Below are 22,199 nucleotides of genomic sequence, written 5' to 3'. Positions count from 1 at the left end.
TCAGGTTTAAATGCTTCTTTGGGTCTTAATTTCTTTATGAAGGCTCCTACATCATGTAAAATTTCTACTAAATAAATCTGTATGCTTTTCTCCTATTAATCGGTCTTTGTCCGTTTAATTGTCATGTAGCCAAGAACCCTAAGAGGATCAAGGAAAACTTTTCCTCCCCTATGCTGCACTACAAAGTAATCTATTCCTTGACTCTTCAGGAACCCTAGATTCTTTTCAACCCTAGAATCGGAAGATTACAGATTTAAACAGCACAAAGCCTTTCTGGGAAAATCAAGGTCCATCTCTTTGTTCTAAATGACATTTAGATGCTGGAGCTCCTAACTGTAAAGGCAAAAGGAAATCTACCATGTGTTTGGCCACTTTGTAGTAAGACTCCGAACTGAGTCCAAATGTACTCATTTATTGTGCTATCCTTTTTTCAAAATGAAGCTATATAATAGAATACTAATTATACATTTTGCTAACAACAGTTGATAAGAAATAAGAGAAAGACTTCATTTGGTTGCATGTTAAGAGTGCATTGTAATTTTATTATTAACAAGTGAATAAATATAATTCAGATGTTAAAATGCAGATCTTGTCTGCATTGTCTTCTGTGTCATTTCTCTGTCCACTTAGACCTAAGGCAGAAAACAAATATGAGTAAATAAAGGATATCTTTACTGCCTCTAGGAAGGTAAATGCGAAGAGGCCAAGATAAATATCTGAGGTAGGAGCAGGGGAAAGAAAAGATAGGAAATCTTAGAAACAAAGTTTTGCTGCTGTTGTTGTTTCTGTCATTGATGCTACTACTGATGGTGTGGTGGCAGTGCTTTTTTAAATGGTTTTCCTTTTTTAATTGCTAAGGATGTATTTTTTTAATGTTTGTTTTTATTTTTGAGAGAGAGACAGACAGACAGAGCGTGAGTGGAAGAGGGGCAGAGAGAGGGAGACACAGAATCTGAAGTAGGATCCAGGCTCCGAGCTCTCAGCACAGAGCCTGATGGAGGGCTCAACCCCACAGACCATGAGATCATGACCTGAGCTGAAGTTGGACACTTAACTGACTGAGCCCCCCTGGCGCCCCACTAAGGATGTATTTTTAATACCATGAGTGATGTTTCCACTCTCAGACTCTGAGCATAGCCAAAGAACTGATCCTTAGAATCACAAAAACTGCCACTATTCTCTTCTAAGTATCATCTTTTTCCTACTTCCCTCTCAGCTTCTCTGGCTGGGACCCCTATAAATTAGGCTGATCAAAGACAGATTAACAAGAGACAAGCTAACACATTCATTTAATGTAAGTTTTACGTAACACTGGAGCCTTTATAAGAGAAATGAAGACCTGAAGAAACCGTTCCACTTGAGCATTTTTTAATACTAGTTTTGATGAAAAGTGGAAAGTCATGGAGGTGTGACTTTCAAAACACCTTTCAAAAGGGTATAAAGTAAGTGCAGTAAACTGGGGAAAACTTAGCAAGACCTGTTTGTTCAGCTTCCTCTTGGTGTACCTTTGTCTTTGGAGATAGGGATGTTCTGAACTCTCACTCCCAATAAATTACAGCCATGTTATATTTATTTTTGAAAAAACTCTAGTAAGAACACTTAACATGAGATCTACTCTCTTAACACATTTTTAATGTACAACATGATATTGCTACATACGGGCATAGTTTTATACAACAGATCTCTAAAACTTATTCTTTTGCTTAACTGAAACTATAACCTGTTGAATAGCAACTTTCCACTGGTGGTATTTTCAATGGAGAAAATCCAAGCCAATCATCTAAACACAAATAATTAAAAATTAGTGGGGAAGGGAAATAGGGGCCTAAAAATTGAGGTACAAGAAAGGAAATATAGCAATATCTCCTCAAAAGCACAGTTCTTTACTTTCACCTGCCAGGCGTCAATAAGCACTTCAATAAGTGCTTTACAAAGAAAAAAAATTAAGGATGATGGGGTTCACAACACACTGCATCTTGGTATACTGAATATTCTAAGCTGAAGGATTGTGAGAAAAAAGTAGAAGAAAGAAGGTTGCTCCCCCCTCCCTTTTTTCCCCTGAAACAAGTCATAAAACCCTCATGGAGGAGGTGCCTTCCCTGTACCCAGAAAAAAGCAGCATCCTTACCTCTGAAAACAAAGGGATGCAGAGAAGAATCAGAACAGGCCTTGCTAAGCTTCTCCAAGCTTACTACATTTACCTCATGCTTTTTGCCCCATCCTTTCTACATGACTGTCCACCCTTCATCAAACCTAGCATGAAAATACTCAGGTTGAACCATTCCTCCAGATCTTCGTTTCTTTATGAAAGCTATTGTGAATATAAAACTTATATTAAATAAATTTGCTTCTCTCCTGTTAATCTGTCTTTGTCAGTTTAATTTTCAGACCCAGTCAGGGACACTAATAGGGTCAAGGAAAACATACAGAGTGAAGGATACCTTAGCCAGTACATGTGATATCCACTTCCCAAGCTCTTTGCTCATCTAGGCTCACTATAAGTGATATTAATGGAAATCTATTCACTCTTCATTCATTCAATAAATATTTATTGATAACCCATTAGGTGCCCCACCCTTTCATTCAGTAAATATTTGGACAGCCCACAATGTGTCAAGAACTGCTCCAGACCATAGGAACTGAAAGATGAGTAAGATAGACATGATATCCTCCTGTCTGCATGGAACTTACATACTTTAAAAGAAGATAGTAAATAAATAAGCAGACCAATAAGGGCACAAGATAACTCTGCTTGTGGTAAGTGTTAGGAAAAAAGGAAAACAATACTATAAAAGATTGTATCTGGGCAAGCTAAGACTGGTTGGCATTTAATCAATAATCCATTTATCTCTCAGCAAATATATACTGGATACCTAATTAGTTTTTATACGATAATAAACCACCTTACACTTCGTGGCTTGAAACAATCACCATTTCCTTAGTTCATATTTTCTGGGTGACCTTTTGGGTTGGACCCAGTTGGAAAATTCTTCCGGTCTCAGTTAGACTCACTCATGCATCCATGGTCAGCTACTGATCATCAAGGTCACTATATTTGTAGGGGTTGTCTAGTTGTTAGCTGGGGTGATGAGCGAATGAATGGGCTTATATGTCCTTTGTTCAGCAGGCCAGCCCTACCTTGTTCACACGGAGGCTCTGCAGGGTTCAAGGAGAGAAGAAGTGTGCAAGGGCTTTTAAAGTCTAGGCTCAGAACTGAGATCATGAGCTTCTTTCATACTGTGTAGCCAAATCAAGTCCCAAGGCCAGGAACTGCAAAGTCCTATTGCAAAAGGCAAGAATAGAGGGAGAGGAAAAATTACTTGCTTTTTCTGCATTCTGATACAAATGCTAGGGATAAGCCTGGCAACTGAGAATATGGCAGTGAACAAAACAAGAATGATTCCTGTCTTCTTGGAGCTTACAGTCTATTTATCCATGATCTGTGCTACTCAGGGAAATGCCTGCCTACAGCTCCAAGAGAATGGATAGAGAATGGTTGTTTACCTGTGGGACCTGAAAGTTGATTTCATTAATTGGCACTTGGCACCTGAGGCAGGGGATTCTGCCTGCTCAACATGGGACCTATTAACATGCCTTACTGTGAATAGAACTAATTACTAAAATTGGATTCTAACCAAGCCACCCTCAGTCATTTCTCTACAGAGTGCCAATCCTGTTGAGCAAAGGACACTCACAGCTCTGTTGAAATCTTATTTTCTTTTAAGACAAAGTCATTTGCTCATTTGTTCATTGCCTCACACTCCCTATTGCATCTGGTGCCCCTGGACCGGAATTATTTGTCCAGAAGGTGACCTTCACCGCCACACTCTTCTCCTGAGAAGCAGCTTCCAACAAACATGCGGCAAGCTGGAGGGCCAGGAGGCCCGGCCAAGGCCTGTTGGTCGTCCACCTTCCAGATGTCAGAGCCCAGAGACAGAAGGTGATTGTCTCCAAATGGCCTCATCCTTTGGCACTGCAGGGAAGCAACCATGTGGTAGACATGACAGGCCTCACTCTGCCAAGGCCATGCCGAGTTCGCCACAGGGCCGAAATTCAGAAGAGAATTTCTGTCAAATTCTGGCAGAAAGACTAAGCAAAGCTCTTCATGTACTTTGCCTCAATTTGTCTTCCTGGGAAATATGGCTGCTACCACTTTATTCTTATCTAGGTTTTTCAGAATACATGCCCTTATGTGTCTGTTCACATTAGTGCTGTCAGTCAACAAACTTTATGAAGCACTGTATTAGGTTACAAGCGTAATAAGGACCCAGTGCCTGTCCTCAAAGTACTTGTTGGTCTGTAGAAGTGTACAATGAAACTTCTTAAGGTCCGGGGCAGAAATTATAAAATGGTTTTATTTAGTGTCCAGACTTATAAAGAGCAGACTTATAAAAAACATGGGTGTTGCTAAGTATGATGCTAATACTTTCTGTAACTTAAAAGGAAAGACCTTTTTTGCACTGTAGGTATTAATGTTTCCACTGCCATCTTTTTATGCCAAAATTCTTCAGCAAGTGGGTTAAAAGTTTTGGAAGAGCCCAACCATACAGAATTACTTCTTCAGAATCAGGAGAGGAAGGGAAGGTTTTATGCTAAGAAATGGAATTCTCATGGCTGAGTGAGATTTTATCCATCCCCTGTGAGAGACAGGAGAGACAAAGGCAGGCTGTCCATCTTGGCACCTTAACCTCCACTGCACTTGGTCCCCACTTCCATGCCTTGTTTGGGCCATTCTCTCCACTTCCTCTCTGCATATCCAGACTCTAGCTCTACTATAAAGCTCAGGAGAAAAAAAAAAACCTTTCCCATGGAACCTTACTGACAGAACCCCATGAAGTCTAACCTGATCATCTTGCCTGGTAGTGACAGCTCTCTGAAAGTTCCAGAGTATTCATCTAAAATTGGGGGCAGGGGTGCCTGGGTGGCTCAGTCAGTTGGGCATCCAATTCTTGGTTTCAGCTCAGGTCATGATCTCATGGTTCATAGGTTCTAGCCCCACATCGGGCTGTGTGCTCACAGCATGGAGCCTGCTTGGGATTCTCTCTGCCCCTCCCTCCCTCTCTCTCTCAAAATAAATAAATAAACTTAAAAACAAAATAAAATAAAATTTTGGGCAGCATTTTCCATTTGTTTTCCCTGCAGTGCATAACACAATGCCAGAAGCATAATAGAGTCTCAATAAATATTTGTTGAAAATGAAAGGGAGGGAAGAGGAGAGGGGAAATAAAAAGGAGAAAGATCAGAGGAAGAGAGGGAAACTGAGAGAGAATGAACCAATTATTCTGTGCAAGGATCCCTAGGAAAGAGCCAGACCACCCCAAAAGAAGAGCAGAAAAAGCAGACTCACTGACTATCTTAGGGAACTACCAAATCCCATCTCTGGTGGCTTTGCCTTCCTGAGTAAGCAGATTTGAGATCTGGCCATGCCAGGAGGAGCTTCAGCCTTTCCCTTTTGTTCTGAAACATGTGGTGACCCAGGGACTGGGGCCAATGGGAGATGCCACTGACACAAAAGAATCCAGCTTCAACAGCTGCAAACTGAACATCAATGCTACTAGCTCTACATGTCCTCCAGTCTAATTCCAGGCAGTACCCAGGCTTGTGAATTTCAAAATAATAGGGATGGGGGTCCTTAACTGCAGCACAATTTCCTCTGGGTCATAAAACATGATGATTTAAGAAGGTCACCCCCAGAGCTAAAGCCAGGAAAGAGAAGGAGAGGACATTACAATGCGGAAGCACAGACTCTCCTACACAGACCCATTTTAGACCCCTATTAGCTTTTTTGCACTTTTTTTTTTTTTGGAGTGATAACATACCACAAAATAGCTGCTAGGCTCAGAGGAAGGGAGAAGTGGCAACCTCACTCAAGACACAAGAGAATTGTCATCCAACTGGCCTCAGGCCTTACTGAACTGTTAATCATTAAATCAAGGCTTCTACTTCCTGCTGTCTTTAGGTTAAATCCATAAGCCCCTGATAGCTCTTCTCAGGTGCCAAAAGCATTCCTATTCTCTGTCTCCATATGATCTGAAAAAATCACAACCTACTTTAGTAGAGAGGGTTGGTAGTGTTATTTGCATTTTACGATGGGGAACTGAGAGGCTGACTGTTTGAATGACTGGCCCAAAGTCAGGAACAAGTAAGTAGGACCAGAACCATGACCCAGAACTTTCAGGACACTGTTCCTGAAGCACTGTGTCTCCTTCACCACTCTCTCCAAACACCCTCTCCTGCTTCCCCCTGTTCCCATAGCACACTGTGATAATCTTCCAGGCAAATGTTCAATTTTCAGTCTGTCTCATAGGCCAGACTCTGCCTTCTCCGTGTTTTATCCCCAGCTCACGAAACAGTGCCTGACTCATAAAAGGCACTCAGTAAATATGTGTTGAGCTAAACTGTACTGAACCTGAGACTTCCAACTCCAAATTCCTAACACTGGAATCCATTCCTCCTGCCTAAAAATGTAATTCGCTGACTGTAAGAAGAACTACATGCTCATTGCCTAAGAAAATAATAACAAATATTAAAAGAAGACTAATCTCATGTCCAGAGATAACTGCAAGTTACGTTTTGATTTTCTCCAGGTTTTCTTTTCATAAACACAGGTATTTTATAGATCAAAATTATAAATAATTTAACAAGAATTATAAAGTTTTTCCTCATTATTATATTTTTGGGGGAAATCTTCATTTCTAACAGTTCTTGGAATTTTCATTCTAATATTCTAATATTTTAATATTCAAACACACAAGTATTTGATTTTATTTAGCCTTTCTTACTGTTGATTAATTAAATTGTTTCTGACTTTTTAATTATTATTAATAAATCTAAGATAAACATAATTGTGAATTACTCTCTGTTCAAATTTATGACTATTTCTTTAGGATATATTCTAGAAGTGAAATTATTTTTAAAGTCTTTTATAAATTATTGTTAAATTGCTTTTCTGAAAGAGTATAATCTAAGGTTCCTTAAAGTGACATCAGGCAATTAGAAATAGAATGCTGAGAGAAAGTAGGAATTCTCTACCAAAGCCAAATTGCTTTATGGATGGAGAAACCAAGGTCCATGAATGGTTTGTCCAAAGGCATACTGATGTTGGGTTAGCATCTTTCAGAGGAAATCAGCAAAAAGATTAAGAGAAATTGACATTCTTAAGGTACACGTAGCGTTATAAAATATAAGGAAATTGGTTTAAAACATGAGCCATGTCCAGCTGGCTAGAAGCAAAAAGCTCCTTCAACAAGGTTTTCTACTCCTAGCTGTACATCCCACTAATGTACATCCCACTAATGTCCTTCCTCTGCCTCTGATTGACTCTCAAGGGAGTCTGTTATAGTCCTAGTATCCCCATTCTGACTCCTGGCCAAATTGTTAGTCAAGTAACTTTTCAGGTCAAGAAGCCTTAATTGAGCACCTACTATGTGCCAAACTTTGTAGTAGGTACTGAGTGGTAAGAGAAATAGAGGAACTGCCCCTCAAGGAGCTTATATGCCAATGTCAAAAAACAGACCATAAAACATAAATAAATGAGGAAATTATATTCTAATAAATGCCATGAATAAAATAAAAATAAAATTTGATTCTCACCACACCCTAAACTCTTATTAACCCCATTTTATAGATGTAGGAACTGAGACCCTGTGAAATTCATGTAATTCACTTAAAGTTGCGGAATGAGGAAAAAATGAGGAAATTATATTCTAATAAATGCCATGAATAAAATAAAATAGGACAAGGTATATTAGTGTGTGAAGAGGACAGCTGCCGGATCCTTGAGTGGTCAAGGATGACTTTTCTGAGGTGATACTTGAATTAAGATCCAAATGATGGGACAGCTGTGTGGCTCAGTGGGTTGAGCATTCAACTCTGGATTTTGGTTCAGGTCATGATCTCACGGTTCATGGGAACATCAGGCTCTGCACAGACAGGGTGGAGCCTGCCTGGGATTCTCTCTCTCTCTCTCTCTGTCTCTCTCTGACTCTCTTCTGCTCATTCTCTCTCACAAAAATAAATAAATGAACTAAAAAAAAAAAGACCCAAACGATGACAAGCATCAGCCATTGGAAGATCTGGAGGAAAGCAGTTTAATCCTATGGCTCCAAGCCAAGAGCAAATAACCTAGCCAAAAGACAGAGAGAAAACCAACACAGATAGAACAGAGGGAGAGGAAGGCAGAAACTATCTCATGCAGGACCTTGAAGGCCACGGTAGGGACTCTGGATTTTATTCTGGTTGCAAATGAAAGCTATTGTAGGGCTTTAAGCCCAGGAGATGAGTGCTGTGCTTTCTGCTTTTGGTTGTTGAGATCACCCATGGAGAGAGTGTAGATATGTAAGACAGGAGGTCTGAGGACCAAGCTCCAGGGACCCTGTAATGACAGGTCTTGCTGGGGAGGATAAGGGAGTAAAGAAGACTGCCAGGTGTCCCATTCAGGTAGGAGGAGAACCAAGACAGTATGGTCTTCCAGAAGCTCAGAGAAGGCAGTGTATGAAGACAGAGAGTGTAACCAGCAGCATCCCACACTGAGAGGACAGACTAGGTGAGGACATTGACCTCTGGTTGGGCAAATGTGGATTATTAATGACCCTGGAAAGACAATGTTCAGTGAAGTGGTTGATATGCAGTAGACTGTGGAGAGAAAGGGAGGGGGGAAAGGGGAGATAACAGTAGACCTGACTCTTCAAGGAGTTTTGCAGAGAACAGCAAGAAATGGTGTGGTAAGTAGCGTGGAGCATGGGTCAAAGGAGGTTTTGTAGCACTGCCGTCCAACAGAACTTTCTGCAATGATGGGAATGTTCTGTATCTGTTATTGGGCACTTGAGAAGTGGCTGACAGAACTGAAATACTGAATTTTAAATTTTATTTAACTAATTTAAATTTAAATAGCTACATGTTACAATGGCTACTGTTTGGGAAAACACAATTTGTAGTTGCTCTTTTAAGGAGTGATATTAAAACACGTGTATGCTAATAGGAATCATTACAAACATTAACTCAAATGGGTATCTGAGTAACTCTGCATTTTGGGTATCCTTTCTGCCACCACCCCATGTCCTTAAATCTGTTGGTGTTTGACTCATAGCTTGTCTTTTACAATAAGAAAAAAAATCTATCTCTTACGGTCAATCCTGTGAACCATTACAGTTCCAGTTGAGTTAATTAAATTTCTATGTGCCTCAGTCTCTCCATCTGGGACTGAAGTTTCAAATGAAAAACTCAGTTCCCATTTTCTAAGGAAAAAGGGAGATGAAGTCTTTGGTGGGTCTCATTAAAATGGCAGTAGGATAAGCAATTAAGAGCACGGGCTCTGGATATAGCAAGCCATAGAGTTTTAGCCCCCAGTTCTACTATGTATTAGCTGTGCAACTTTAAGTGAATTACATGAATTTCACAGGGTCTCAGTTCCTACATCTATAAAATGGGGTTAATAAGAGTTTAGGGTGTGGTGAGAATCAAATGAGATCATGTGGGCACAATACATACCTGGCATGTGGTAGGCATTCAATAAATGTTACCTATCACCATTAATAGCAGGCATTATAGAGGCTAGCCCTGCAAGTACCATTTTGTCCCAGTCTAGTGCTAGCTTGAGGAAGGTAATGCCTCCATGCATTTGTTTATCATCTCAAAAATAGGTACAAGGCTTATATGACACCAGAATAGCTTAATTTCCTAAACCAGGGATTCAGGATAAGGAAACTTTCAGCATGTAGCTCCTTCCTGGAAGTGGGTGCAAGGACAGGAGGTTTGGGGGACTTTCCCAATAAACATTACTTATTACATGACTTGTTATTTTTCCCAGACACTTATCTACGAGTGCTGCCCACTTAACCCAAGAGACTTGCCGATAATTCCCAACCCAGCTGCCAGGCCAGCAGTCATCTGTTCAGAACTTCAAATGAATGCCCTCAGACCCGCCTACTTTCTCCACATAATGCTGCAAGATAAGTCTCCCCTGGCTCCTGATAAATGCTTTGAAGAACATCTTGCCTGTTAACAAACAGCTTTTGATTGTGTCTGGGTTTGATCTTTATTTTGTCCTTTTTCATCAGACCCCTCTAAATGGGTTCTTTCACACTCCTCAGATTAGCCTAAAGGAAACCCCATGAAACAATGGGTCCAATTCTCCCTGGGTGCAAGGAGTGGGCTGTCAAAAGACCACATAAGGCCTCCTTCAGGGCTGTGAGCAGAAAAAGGGGCTGGTGATGCTGCCAGAACTAGCAAAAAGTGAATTCAGTTAGCTTCAAAAGCAGTGAGATAGGGTGGAAAGCAGAAACACGGCACATGGCTGTCTCACCCAGGAGGACAATCTCCACTCACTTCCAGAGAAAGCTTATTTACCTCAGACACGGGCAGCTTCTTCCTAAGAAAGCCCAAGGTCATCACTAGTGTCCAGAACACCAGCACTGACCCACCCCCCCCCCGGCAGAACAGGAAAAATGCCAGTGTGATTTGGAGGGCTAGAGAATATGCTGCCCACAAAACCTGGTGTGTTTCTGAAATTATTGTTGTCACATTTTTTTTCCTTTGGGGAAACTGGCATTCCCTGACCTAGAGGGACTGAACTGTGGCCATCTCTCCCACATTAGCAGCTAGTGCACAGCCCAGGCTGGCCCACTGGAATCCCATCCTCTGGACGTTGATTGCCCCAGTGAAGAACACATGACTCAAGAAAAACCCATCAGAGTTTTGTTGAGACAAAGAGAAGGAAGGAAGGAAGGAAGGAAGGAAGGAAGGAAGGAAGGAAGGAAAGAAAGAAAAGAAGGAAGGAAGGAAGGAAGGAGGGAGGGAGGGAGGGAGGGAGGGAGGGAGGGAGGGAGGGAGGGAATTGGGAATGAAGAAAGACACAGCCCTCAAAACTTAATTGGAGGCCCTAAATGCTGCTATGCCTGAATGCCTTAACTTTTATCTATCCCTTTGGACTTGACAGCTATGTTAGCCAATAAATGATCTTTTTTTGCTTATGTCAATTTGAATTCATGTTGACACTTGCAACTGAGAGGACAAAAAGCTAACATAACAACATGCAGGTCTCCCTAAAAATTTGTAGACAGAGATAGTCATTATGAAAGCAGTGTTTTAGGAATATTTGCTTCACAATGATTTTTAAGATAGAGTAAAGGAGCAGGTTGGGAGCTTGTAACCATAATCTAGGCATCAGGATTTTTTATTCCAAGCAGTGGAAGTCAATTCTAAGTGATTAAATAGAAAGGAAGTTTTTGTAATAGATACAGGAGACCCAGATCTAGAATTGGCCAAGCCATTCTAATATGTAGATTATCTCAACCACAAAGATGTTTTCTTATTCTTGAAAGTGGCCAAATCACTATTATTTCAATGAGTATTTTAGAAAACATTTGAATAAAACACTTTCTATGGACATATAAGTCATACTGAATATTTATAATAAATAAGCTACAAGGGCCTTATTATTTTACTACATACCATAAACATCATATACATAAGGCAAAATGGAATTGTTAAGAGGACTGGAGAATCACCATTGAAGCTGAACTTTGGAAATAATGCCACCTCATTGCAGAACTGGTCTGATGTGATAACCACAAGCTGCTACCACCAAGCATCAGGCATATCAGTTTGTACAGCCATTTTTGTGCACCTTCTGAGCAATGTTTGGGCTTGGAACTCTGATTCAGACCAATCTCCACTGCTGCCAGCCCTGCTGTAACTTCTAAACCAGGAGCTCATAATGGCCTTGGCTTGCACCACTATTTCTGGCATGGTATCTTTCCCTCACTAGTTGCTGAGTCAAAGCCTGATCCCAATATGACTGATTGGTGAACTCTTATGGACTCAGTTGTATTCTACTCCCCAAATTCAGATGTTGAAGTTTAACCCCTACTGTGATGTATTTGGAGATAAGGCCTTTAAAGAGGCAACTGAGGTTAAATGAGGTCATAAGGTCCAAAATGACTGGTGTCCTCATAAGAAGAGAGAGACATACCAGTGATATGTGCACACAGAGAAAAACCCTGTGAGAACACAGTGAGAAGGCGGCTGTCTGCAAACCAAGGAGAAGGGCTTCAGGAAAAACCAAACCTGTCAGCACCTTGATTGTGGAATCCCAGCCTCCAGAACTGTGAGAAAATAAATTTCTGTGAGTTAAGACCCCAAGTTCATTGCATTTAGTTAATACGGCCCTAGCAAATGAATATAGTGCACTGATTCATATGCCTTTCACTACATGCAAGAGAGACTATGAGGTAGATAGTAAGTGGCACTAAAGTTAAACTCAAGAGACCTCACAAATGAAGATGAGAGACGATTCGGTGACTAATGAGAAGCAAGGATGAAGGCAGAGAGTGAGTCAAAGAGATCTCTCAGATTTAGAACTCAGTAGCTAGAAAATTGATAGTGACCTACACAGATAGAGAAGTTATACAAAGAATTGACTCTGGGAGGAATTCACCCCTGCATGTTTTGCAAATTTAGAGGTATCCAAGTGGAAATTGGAAGTGGGAGTAGGAAGCAGGAAATGCAACTTTAGTGTGTGGAGGTAAAAGCTGAAGCTGTTAGAGAGAGAGGGGGGGAGATCTATAATCTTCAGAGAAGCTCAGCTGGAGATGGAGGGAGGGGAAGTGTCAGCTACATCAGTTAGGATGGTCTAAGTTATGCTCCAGTAACAAACAACCCTAAAATCGTAAAGGCAATTAAGATTTATTTCATGTCCACTGAGTTGGCTGGTGGCTTCACTCACCATAATCCCTTAAGGACCCAGACTGACAGAGGTTCCATCTGGACAAGTGCTTCATTGATCACCAACTATGTCAGGGAGAAGACAGTGTGGCAAATCAGGTACAGATTCTGAAAGCTTCCTCACGGAAGCCACTTCCATTTCCCTTCTATTGGCCAAAATAAAACATATGTCCACATTCAATCCCAAGGGGATTGAGAAAGTATAATACAATCATGTACCCCCAAGGGAACAGAAATGAAAATATTTGGTGAGCATTGATGACAACTACAGGAGATAAGAGGAAGAACAGGAACCAGTAGAAGAGACAGGGACAGATCATTTGGACTCCAAATTTTAGAGACAGAACCTGAAACAGGGCAATGTAGGATCAAAAAGGCCAAAGCAAAATATAAACAGGACTACTCACTGCTTTGCTTGCTAGAAAAGTAGTATTGTACATGCGTGTGTGTGTGTGTGTGTGTGTGTGTGTTATGTGATTTTGTTTTGGTTTGGTTTTTACTGTACAGGATCTGGCTTCCCTTCCTATTTAGGGGAAGTTTCTCTTTTGTTAGTAATCTTAGGAAAAGAGAGAGGCTGAAGCCAGATCTTCCCTCTTGCTACCCTCAGGAATCAAGGTACAGACAAGTGGCCTGGGAAGGCTCATGACCTTTAAATCTTGACTAAGAAGGGGTGGCTAAAATCTTCTAATGGTAGTGGAATCCTGGCAGAGTCCAGCAGCCCCAGAGGTGATAATGGCCAAACCATTCCCGCTGAAACACCAGCTTCTCAGCCCTCGGGGGCTGCTTTATTTGCTGCCCACCCCCAAGTCCACATTTCTGGCCTTTTGATGGTTGTATAAGCCCTGATATACTCCCACTAAATTGATTAAGATATGGTCTCAGATTCTTGGATCTGGGAGCATCCTCATTCTAGTCCAACCCACGGGGAGACCTGTAGATGCAGTCAGAATTTAGGCAGCTTTTCTCACTGTTAGCCACAGCCCTGATGATGGTTTCATTGCCATTAGGACTTAAGACAATAGAATATAATGATTGTCAAAATCATTGTTTCTAAAACAGCAAGATATACAATGATAGCAGTAGAGGTGAAGGGAAAGTGACTTAGAATCACTTGGGAAAGATTTTTGTCTATTCTTACATTGCTTTGGATTGGGAATGTAAATATACATAATGGACCTCTGTCATTTGTTCAACGTCTGAGTCCCCTTCCTCTGCTGGGGAAATTCCCCATTGTGTGTCTTGATGGCAAGTAGGGCCTGTCTCCCACCACAAAGCTGAAAATGCCAGGTGCTCACTATCTTAACCATATTAGCCATGGTGCATGAACTCAGCTCAGTCCACTGGATATTCCTACCCAGGACTGTGGATCTGAAACAAGTGGCAGAGAGTGGGTTTAGAATTCAGCAGCATCAGGCCTAGAGGCATTGTGGCTTTATTTCACTTGGCATAATGTCCTCAAGTTTCATCCATATTGTAGCATGTGACAGGATTCCCTTCCTTTTAAAGGCAGAATAATATTCGGAAAAGTATTCTGTCCACATTTTATTTATACATACATCTCTTAATGAACATTTGGATTACTCCCACCTCTTAGTTATTATGAATAATGCTGCTCTGAACATGGGTGTGCAAATATCTCCCCAAGACCTTGCCTTCAGTTTGCTTGGATAAATATCCAGAAGTGGGTTGGTGGTTCATATAGTAGTTCTATTTTTTATTTTTTGAGAAAACTCCATCTTTCTTCCATAGTGGTCACACCATTTTATCTATTATGGTTTAAATTCCTCAAAGTGGTTTTATATTTATAGGTTTGTCCTTACAACACTCTATGAAGTAGGTAGAATGTGAATTACTATCCTCATCTTGTAGATGGAAAACATCTTTAATGTTTCTTTTAATGAGAGCTGTTACTGATGAGCATGTATTGAAAAGATATGGAACCGCTGTTGGAGGTAACACAGACTCCCCATGACTCTGCCTTATTGATGCCTATGTTTATTCATTTCTCATCCAAATTCTCCTCTGGAAAAAAAAAAGTAGCTGCCTGAGGATTGAAATAAACCTAATGATTTTCAATGAGGGCATTTGGAAGTGTGGGAATGATTTTTTTATTTTGTTGTCACAATGGCTACCTCCTGTTGCCTGGCATTTAGTGAGCAGGGCTGGGGACACTGAAAGTTTTGCAGCATGAGACATCCCACATAAAGAAGAATGGTCCATCCCAAAATGCCTCTTGTACCTACTTTGAGAAACACAAGCTCAGGACAAGATCAGTGGTGATGTCAAGGGAGAGGCTTAGGGGTTTCAGCTTCAAAAGTTCTCCAAGCCACTACAAATAACTGTAGGTCTAAGTGACAATGGTGTGCTTGCTACACAAATGCAGTTTGAAGCCAAGTCCCCGGGCCACCCCTATTCTAACCAATATCCACCTCTAAGCCCCCTTATAAAGAAATTCTAGAGATACCACTGAGCATGCTCAGAACTCAATACCCAGAAGTTCTAGAACATTGTTTTGACTGCCAAGCTGTGATTTCACCTTAAACATCAACAAACATAAGATTTTTAAAGGAGCAGTTAAAAATAAGAACCACTTCACTTAAACCTATTTCCTGTTAGAACAGAAACATAAGATTCCCAGTTTCAAGTCCTCTCTTAGACTAGAGAGTTCCCATCTTCTGCCAGGCTTCTCCTTGGCAAGGCACTTTTGAAAGGAAAGACCTCTTCCCTGAAGATGTGTGTTTTACAAATAATGCTAATTTTGAAGAGATAATAGAGCCCTTTTCTAAAATGTTTGCTGGTGAGCCTGGTGCTGGTATTTGCCCCATACTTCCTTCCCTCGATACTCACTCTGCATACACCAAAAGTGATTCTTTACTGTGCCTCTAACCTGAATATTGGTGGCACTTAGCATCCTGGAGCCTCTAATCTTGAACAGATCTAACTCAAAAGAGGAAAGAAAGGAAAGAGGAGTAAGGTGCTTTCATGCTCATTAGCATTTCCAATTTCCTCTTTCACCCTCCTCCTCCTCCCTCAAATCTGGCACAATGAACTAATTCTTTGTGATTGATCATGGCCTGTAGATAACAGGCTGTACTTTCTTGCTCTCATATTCCCTTGTCTATCACACAAAGCAATCTGGAGTGCTACCTACAAGAAAAGTGGGCATAAATCTGAAAAACTTAAATATCCATGTAGCAAGTGTCTGTGAGGTTTTTTTTTTCTTCCTTTTCAAAAAAAAAGGGGGGGGGGGGATCTGACTACTTTCAGCCTTACCCTTTTAGAATGCAGTCAGAAAAAAATGTGAGTCACTTGGAAATGAGCACTCAGCCCGTTCCTATCACTGCAAACATTTTCATTTGCACGTACACGGATGATCAATTTCTAAGCACATCTTTGTTTTTCCTAAATAGCTACATTATTTGTCTGATGTTGAAAATGGCATCTGTACTGTATGTAATTTCCATACTCACTTGGCACCATCAACTGCCTTTGATGACACTCAGGACTATTTCTTTTTTGTCTCCTCCTTCCATCCAGCTGCAAGACCCAGATGTCAGGTTCAGGAATGCATTTTCTCTGGCAGAGATAGCTGCCTTCTCTCAGCAGTCCCTAAGTTGGTGGCTATTGTGGAACTGCCAGCAAAATAGCACAAGATCATACTAAAGACAGGATTCAGATGTTTTTCTGAAAAAGGAAAACAGAGTCCAAAACCAGGGGGAAAAACACATTTTTTACGCCTCTAATTATGAGCCAGGCAAGTGGCAAGCCGTGCCTGAGCAAATTGCGGTTCTCCCCATTTATCTGCTGCTCATCCATTTTCCCCTCTTGACAGTTTTTTATCTCCCCGGTCTGCATCTGAAATCAGCAGCTGGGTATGATGAAGGGTTTGACTAAGTTAATCAAACCTGGGGTAGTGACAGGGTCAGGCCCTATGTAAAATATGTGAATAAGAAAAAGGAAAAACAGAAAGGAAGGGAGGAAAGAAGGGAGGGCAGAAGGTAAGGTGAAACAAGGACAGAGGACAGAGGACCACCCAGAACTACCATGCCCAAGGAGGGAATTTGTAACAGCATTTATGTCACCTGGGTATTGGGACACCACAATTAGCTTTCTTTTTTTAAGCAACCTTTGTAAATATGAATGGAAATCAAGCTACAACCTGCCCTCTATTATCCCAGCCTGGCTTACACTGAGTCTAGCTTCAAAGACATCTTGAATGAGACAGAAACTCAAAGAATCATAGCCCAAAGCACCACATACCAGTGGGGGCTGTGTGAGACCAGGAAGTAAAGAGACTCTTAAACCATAAGGGAGCCTTGTGGTGTTTAATTATTTTTTTTTCCTTTCTGAGCAGCTGCTCTGGGCTGAGCAGTTGTGTTCAGGGCAGAGTGTGGAGGCTTCCCACGGTCAAGTTAGTCTACTGAGTGCCCACCAGCTGCCCCTTGCTCGCTGCCTTGGACACTCCCAATAGTTCAAAGTAGTCTGCTGAAACTTTGTCAGTGAGAGTCTGTCTCCCAGGCCTAAATTCAGGTTGTTCAGTGCTTTTTAGAAGTATAAAGCAGGGTGGCATATTAATGGAATTTGGCTTCCTGGAATTCACCCATCTACAGTCTGCGCCATGCTCTGTCCAGCTCTGCCATTTCACTGCATGGCCCATGTGGATCTGGATTATGTCTCTGTTTAAGGAGGTCCACTCAACTGCAGGCCGGTTCTTCTGCCTCCCTCCACAGGCTAGCTCCCTGGATTGTGCCAGCTCCTGGAGCTCAAAGCAGTCTAAGTTCAGTGCAGATGTGAGCCTTTCTCCATCCTCCATTTCTGAATCTGGAGGATTCAGTGCTAGGGAATATCAGCCAACTGGCATAAACCAACCCTGTGGATTCCCCTGGGAATACAGACCTAGCCACAGCTTCTCTGCCCATCTCACCCTCACTGATACAATTCTAAGGTTATTTTGATTCAACATGGACCCAAAGAGAAAGCCAGGTATAAGGATTTTGAAGGTTGGTCATACACTCCAGAGCACAGAAAATGGAGCACATCTATATTAACTTTGCAGAGAAAAGTGAATATGGTAAATTTGTTGAAAGAAGTTACCTTCATAACACAGGGGATAAATAAGTGCATGAACTCTGCACTAAGTTATTTTTAAAATATCACAAATTTTGAGAACAACTGGATTTTTCAGGGAATTTCCAGAGAAAGTATGACTTTACCCAAATTTGTGTTAATACTGCAACTCTGGATCATGGCTGTCATGCCAGATCAAACACCACTGTCAAGGCCACACAAGGGCAGGATGACAAAGTTCTTTCCAATTAGTGTGCTTCCCTAGCCTTCTCTTCACCTGTCTCCTCCCCAGCATCTGGCCCTCAGCTACACTTCCCCTGCTCATGGCTTCAGACAGACTGGCCTTCCCTCTGTCTCATTATTGACGTCTGCTGAGATAACTTCAGAAATCTCAAATACGTCCCTCTGCTCTGTGAGCACAAGTTCTTCAGTAACTTGGAGGCTTCAGATGTCTCCCCACCAGGTGAAATGCACCTCAGCCTTATACTACAGCTTTTCATGTAAACTGTGTCTTGTATCCCTGGGTACCCACATATTCCAGAAGACTTTTCCAAGCTGATTCTTCTTATTCATGTGCTGTCTCCCAGTATGACCAGTTATGTCCCCACTATGCATTTTAACACAATCTTTTGCTTCCACTCTGGTATTGCAGAGAGGCTAAAGAGTCTTACAGAGCATTGTTTCTTGCTCTGGTGTCCACCCCCAGCCAGTTCCAGTGTAACACAGCTGGTGCCTGAGTTGTACCAGGCATCTGTGTAACAGGCAGCCCGGAGGCCTCAGACAGGACTGTCCTGCCTCAGCACATACATCAGTGCTGACTGGTGAGTCTCTCTGGCTTGGGATGTCTGGTTGACAGTACTTGAGGGGCTTCTTTAACTTGAGATTTAAGAGGCAATGAAATGAATGAGATGAGAAGGAAGAACATGAATGACCTACTGGATAACTTCTTTATGTACATGTAATGAGTTGGAGAAAATTCCATTTATGGTCTTCTTATCAGGAAGACTGTGGATACAGGAGAAATATTTTATTTGCTCCTTTGAGTTGGGGGTGAGACCCCTAAGAGGCCTTCTCCGGCAGCAACAGATCTTGTCTGAGCTGTCCTCCAAAGAGGACCTTGCTTTGTAGATTGAATGGGCATACAAACTGGAGACTGAACTGAGCTGTCAGATGGGAAAGGTGGAAGAGATGGAGAAAGAGAAAGGAATTGGAGCAAATAAACTTCTCTGGTGACCACCTTTGCTGTTGTTTGCTATGTAGTGTGCAATAGAAATTACCTTCTGTTTTCTCTATGAAAATCTTCCATAAACTCTTTTTAAAAATCACAAAACATGAATATGATCAATTTCTTTTTAGTGTAGAAATGTCAAAGGCACAAGGTCTGCCAACCAATGCTACAGTGCCAACCCCAGGTAAGAGGGCAGCACCATATGCCCCAAGCATGAATATGTCACGAAGGGAATCGATCCAGTTTATCTGCTTCTTGCTTTTTATGCTAATCTTCCTGATGACTACAAGGCTCTAGGAGTCTCTTTCTGTTTTTTGATTTCTAGTGATTTTAATGTAAGAACTTCCTCCTTTTGCCAGCAAATTTTCTCTGCTATAGCTGCTGTTGCTGCTGCAGCTGGCAACTTCTCATAGTCAGCACATTTGTGTGTCCTACATAATCCCATTGTTGGCTTAATTTGGGGGTGCCTACTCTGGGCTGTTGTGTCCAGTTTTGACCATTTGCCCCTGCAGATGGCTGTCAGATTTCCTGGTTCTCCAAGTAACCTCCCACCCTCAGACACGGTCACAAGGTCCTGACCTCACAGATAACACCTTGCTGCCCACCTTGCTACATGCCACATGTCACCCACTCATTCACTTTAAAAATGTTTATTGAGCACCTTCTTTGTGCCTGGCACTGTTTTAGTTCCTGCTTCTATGGGGCTTACAATCTAATGAAAGAAAAACACCATCAACAAATAAACAGATAAATAGTATGTGCTAAACAGTCTCTATTTACTACTCCAGGTCAACTCTTTGCCCTTTTCCACTTTGCACCAAGAAGCTGACCTCTATCTATTGCATCACTTGAACTTCCTTGACCTCTGGCTCCTGGTCGGGTTTGGCCAATGTGGGGTACCAGCAAGGGCTGGGAGGTCAAAACAAGAAAAAAAGGTATTTATTCTCCTGGCCCTCTCTCTACCAGGTGGTCACTTGTTCCTCTACCAAAGGCCAATTCCAATAGAAGGCCTCTCTTCCATGGCAATGGCTGTCTCTGAGTTACAGTATCAGCTTCCTTCCCTTGTCCTTCAGGGTCACCAAGCTTTCCTTAAAACAGCTTCCCACTATGGCCAAAGCTTGGATGCTAAACCTTCCCTGGTTGGTTCTCTTAACTCTACCCACATCCTTGGAAACAGTTCTTTCATTAAATTACCCCCAATAAATGTGTCATCTGTTTCCTACAAGGATCCTTCTCCGTACAAATGTCAAATGATAAGAGTTATAAAATGTATATATAAATAAAGCAGGTTAAGGGATAGAGAGTGAGAGGGAACAAGTGGAGGAGGGCTAATTAGTACAAAGTGGATGGTAGTCAGGGAAGCCATGCCTGAAAAGACGATGTTTAAGCAGAGACACGAAGTAGGGAGTAAGGCATATGCATGTCCGGGGAAGAGCACTCCTGGCAGAGCGAATAGCAAATGCAAGTCCTGAGGAAGGGTTTTCATAGAGAGTTTAAAGGGCTAGAAGAGGTCCAGGGTGTCTGGAGTGCAGTGAAGATGAAGGCAGAGATAAGAAATGAGATCACAAGAGGTGGGAGAAGGCCAAATCTGTTAGGGCATTTCTTATGGACTGAATGTTTGTGGGTGTGTTTTTTTTATTATTATTATTTTATTTTTGTTTTTGTTTTTTTTTTTGTTTTTGGTTTGGGCACATTTATTTGGGATCTTCATATATATATATATATATATATATATATACACACACACACACACACACACACACACACATATATGTATATATATATATATACACACACATATATAGTTTGGGGTCTTTTCCATGACAGCAGGAAAGGGAGGAAACGACACTTTATTTTATCATTCTGCCTTTTCCATTTTCATGCTGAGCAGGGAACCCGCACTGAACAGGATGCCAGGGGCTGGCGGCAGCCCCTTAGGTGTAACCCACCAGGCGCAGGGTGCAGGGGAAGGTCTTGTGCATGTTCATGCACTTCTCCGTGTCGATGCAGAACGTGTTGGCCTTGATGGCCAGCTCAAGCTCCAACTGGCACTTGGTCATTACCAGCAGCTGCAGCATGTCCTGTTTCTCCCACAGCCTCAGCCTCAGGGTCTGCAAGGTGCCGTCGATGGTGAATACCTCGTTCATGAGCTTGAACTGTGGGATGTCCCTGCACAGCTCCATGTTGGGGCGCCAGGTCTGGCACTCCAGCCTCATCTGTGCCACGTTCAGTGGGCCCTCCTTGGCCATGATGGACCTTTCCAGAAGCATGATGGTATTCTCTGCCTGGAAGATCTCCTGCAGCGTCTTAGTCAGCTGCGTCTGGAGCTTATTCTTCAAGTCTGTCACCTCGGAGATGCAGGCGCTAAAGGCCAGGTTGGTGTTAGTAAACTGCTTCCATATCTGGTCTGACAAGGTCTTAAAGAGGTTCTCAGCCTCCTCCCACAGCCGGATGGAGTTGGCCCACATGTTCTGTGAGTGCCTGATGTTGTCGTTGCTGATGGTGGTTACAGGAGGTGAGACCTTTGGTAGGTGAGTAGGTGATGAGGGTGGAGGCCTCCTAAGTGGGAGTAGTGCTCTTATAAAAGAGATCCCAAGAATCTCCCCCACCCTTTCCTCCATGTGAGCAGCCAGCAGTCTGCAATGCAGGAGAGGGCCCTCACCAGAACCTGACCCTGCTGGCACTCTGATCTCAGATTTCCAAGCTCCAGAACCATGAAAGATAAATTTCTGTTGTTTGCAAGCCACCTAGTCTATGGTACTTTCTTACAGCTACCCAAACAGACTAAGACAGCCTTATAGACCATGGTAAGGACTTTAGAATTTATTCTGAAAAAAAAAAAAATGGGAAGCCACTGGAGAGTTTGAGCAGAAAAATAACATGATCTGACTTTTGTTTTAAGAGGGTCACTCTAATTGCTATGTGGAGAATACATTGCAGAGGGGCAAAAATGAAAGCAGGGAAAACCATTAATGGGCATTTCTAACTGTCTAGGCAAGAAATTATAGCAGCTTTGACTAAAATATGAAGGCAGTAAGATGTCAGAAGTTTGTTTTTGGAAATATGAATTTGAGATGCGTGTCCTATATGCAAGTATAGATAACAAGTAGGCAATGGGTTTTTAGCTCTTGAGTTTGGAGGAGAGGTCAGGACTAGAGTTATACATTAAGGAATTATCAGT

The 22,199-nt window shown here is 41.9% G+C and overlaps 1 long non-coding RNA gene across 1 annotated transcript in view; it reads right to left on the bottom strand.

Annotated features, from left to right (window-relative positions):
- Nucleotides 1-550: 550 nt before the first annotated feature.
- Nucleotides 551-22,199, bottom strand: part of LOC122225880 — a 100,547-nt gene continuing 78,898 nt past the window's right edge. Inside the window, exons 4-6 of the long non-coding RNA XR_006205426.1 lie at nt 16,194-16,407; nt 3,139-3,280; nt 551-632 (exon numbers count right to left, since the gene is read on the bottom strand). This is a non-coding gene — a long non-coding RNA (uncharacterized LOC122225880). The remainder of the gene's footprint in view (nt 633-3,138; nt 3,281-16,193; nt 16,408-22,199) is intronic.

This window comes from Panthera leo, chromosome C1 (assembly GCF_018350215.1).
Source record: "Panthera leo isolate Ple1 chromosome C1, P.leo_Ple1_pat1.1, whole genome shotgun sequence".
Classification (NCBI taxonomy): domain Eukaryota; kingdom Metazoa; phylum Chordata; class Mammalia; order Carnivora; family Felidae; genus Panthera; species Panthera leo.
Note: the sequence above shows the minus strand (reverse complement) of the source record. Positions and strands in the feature narration are given on the sequence as shown.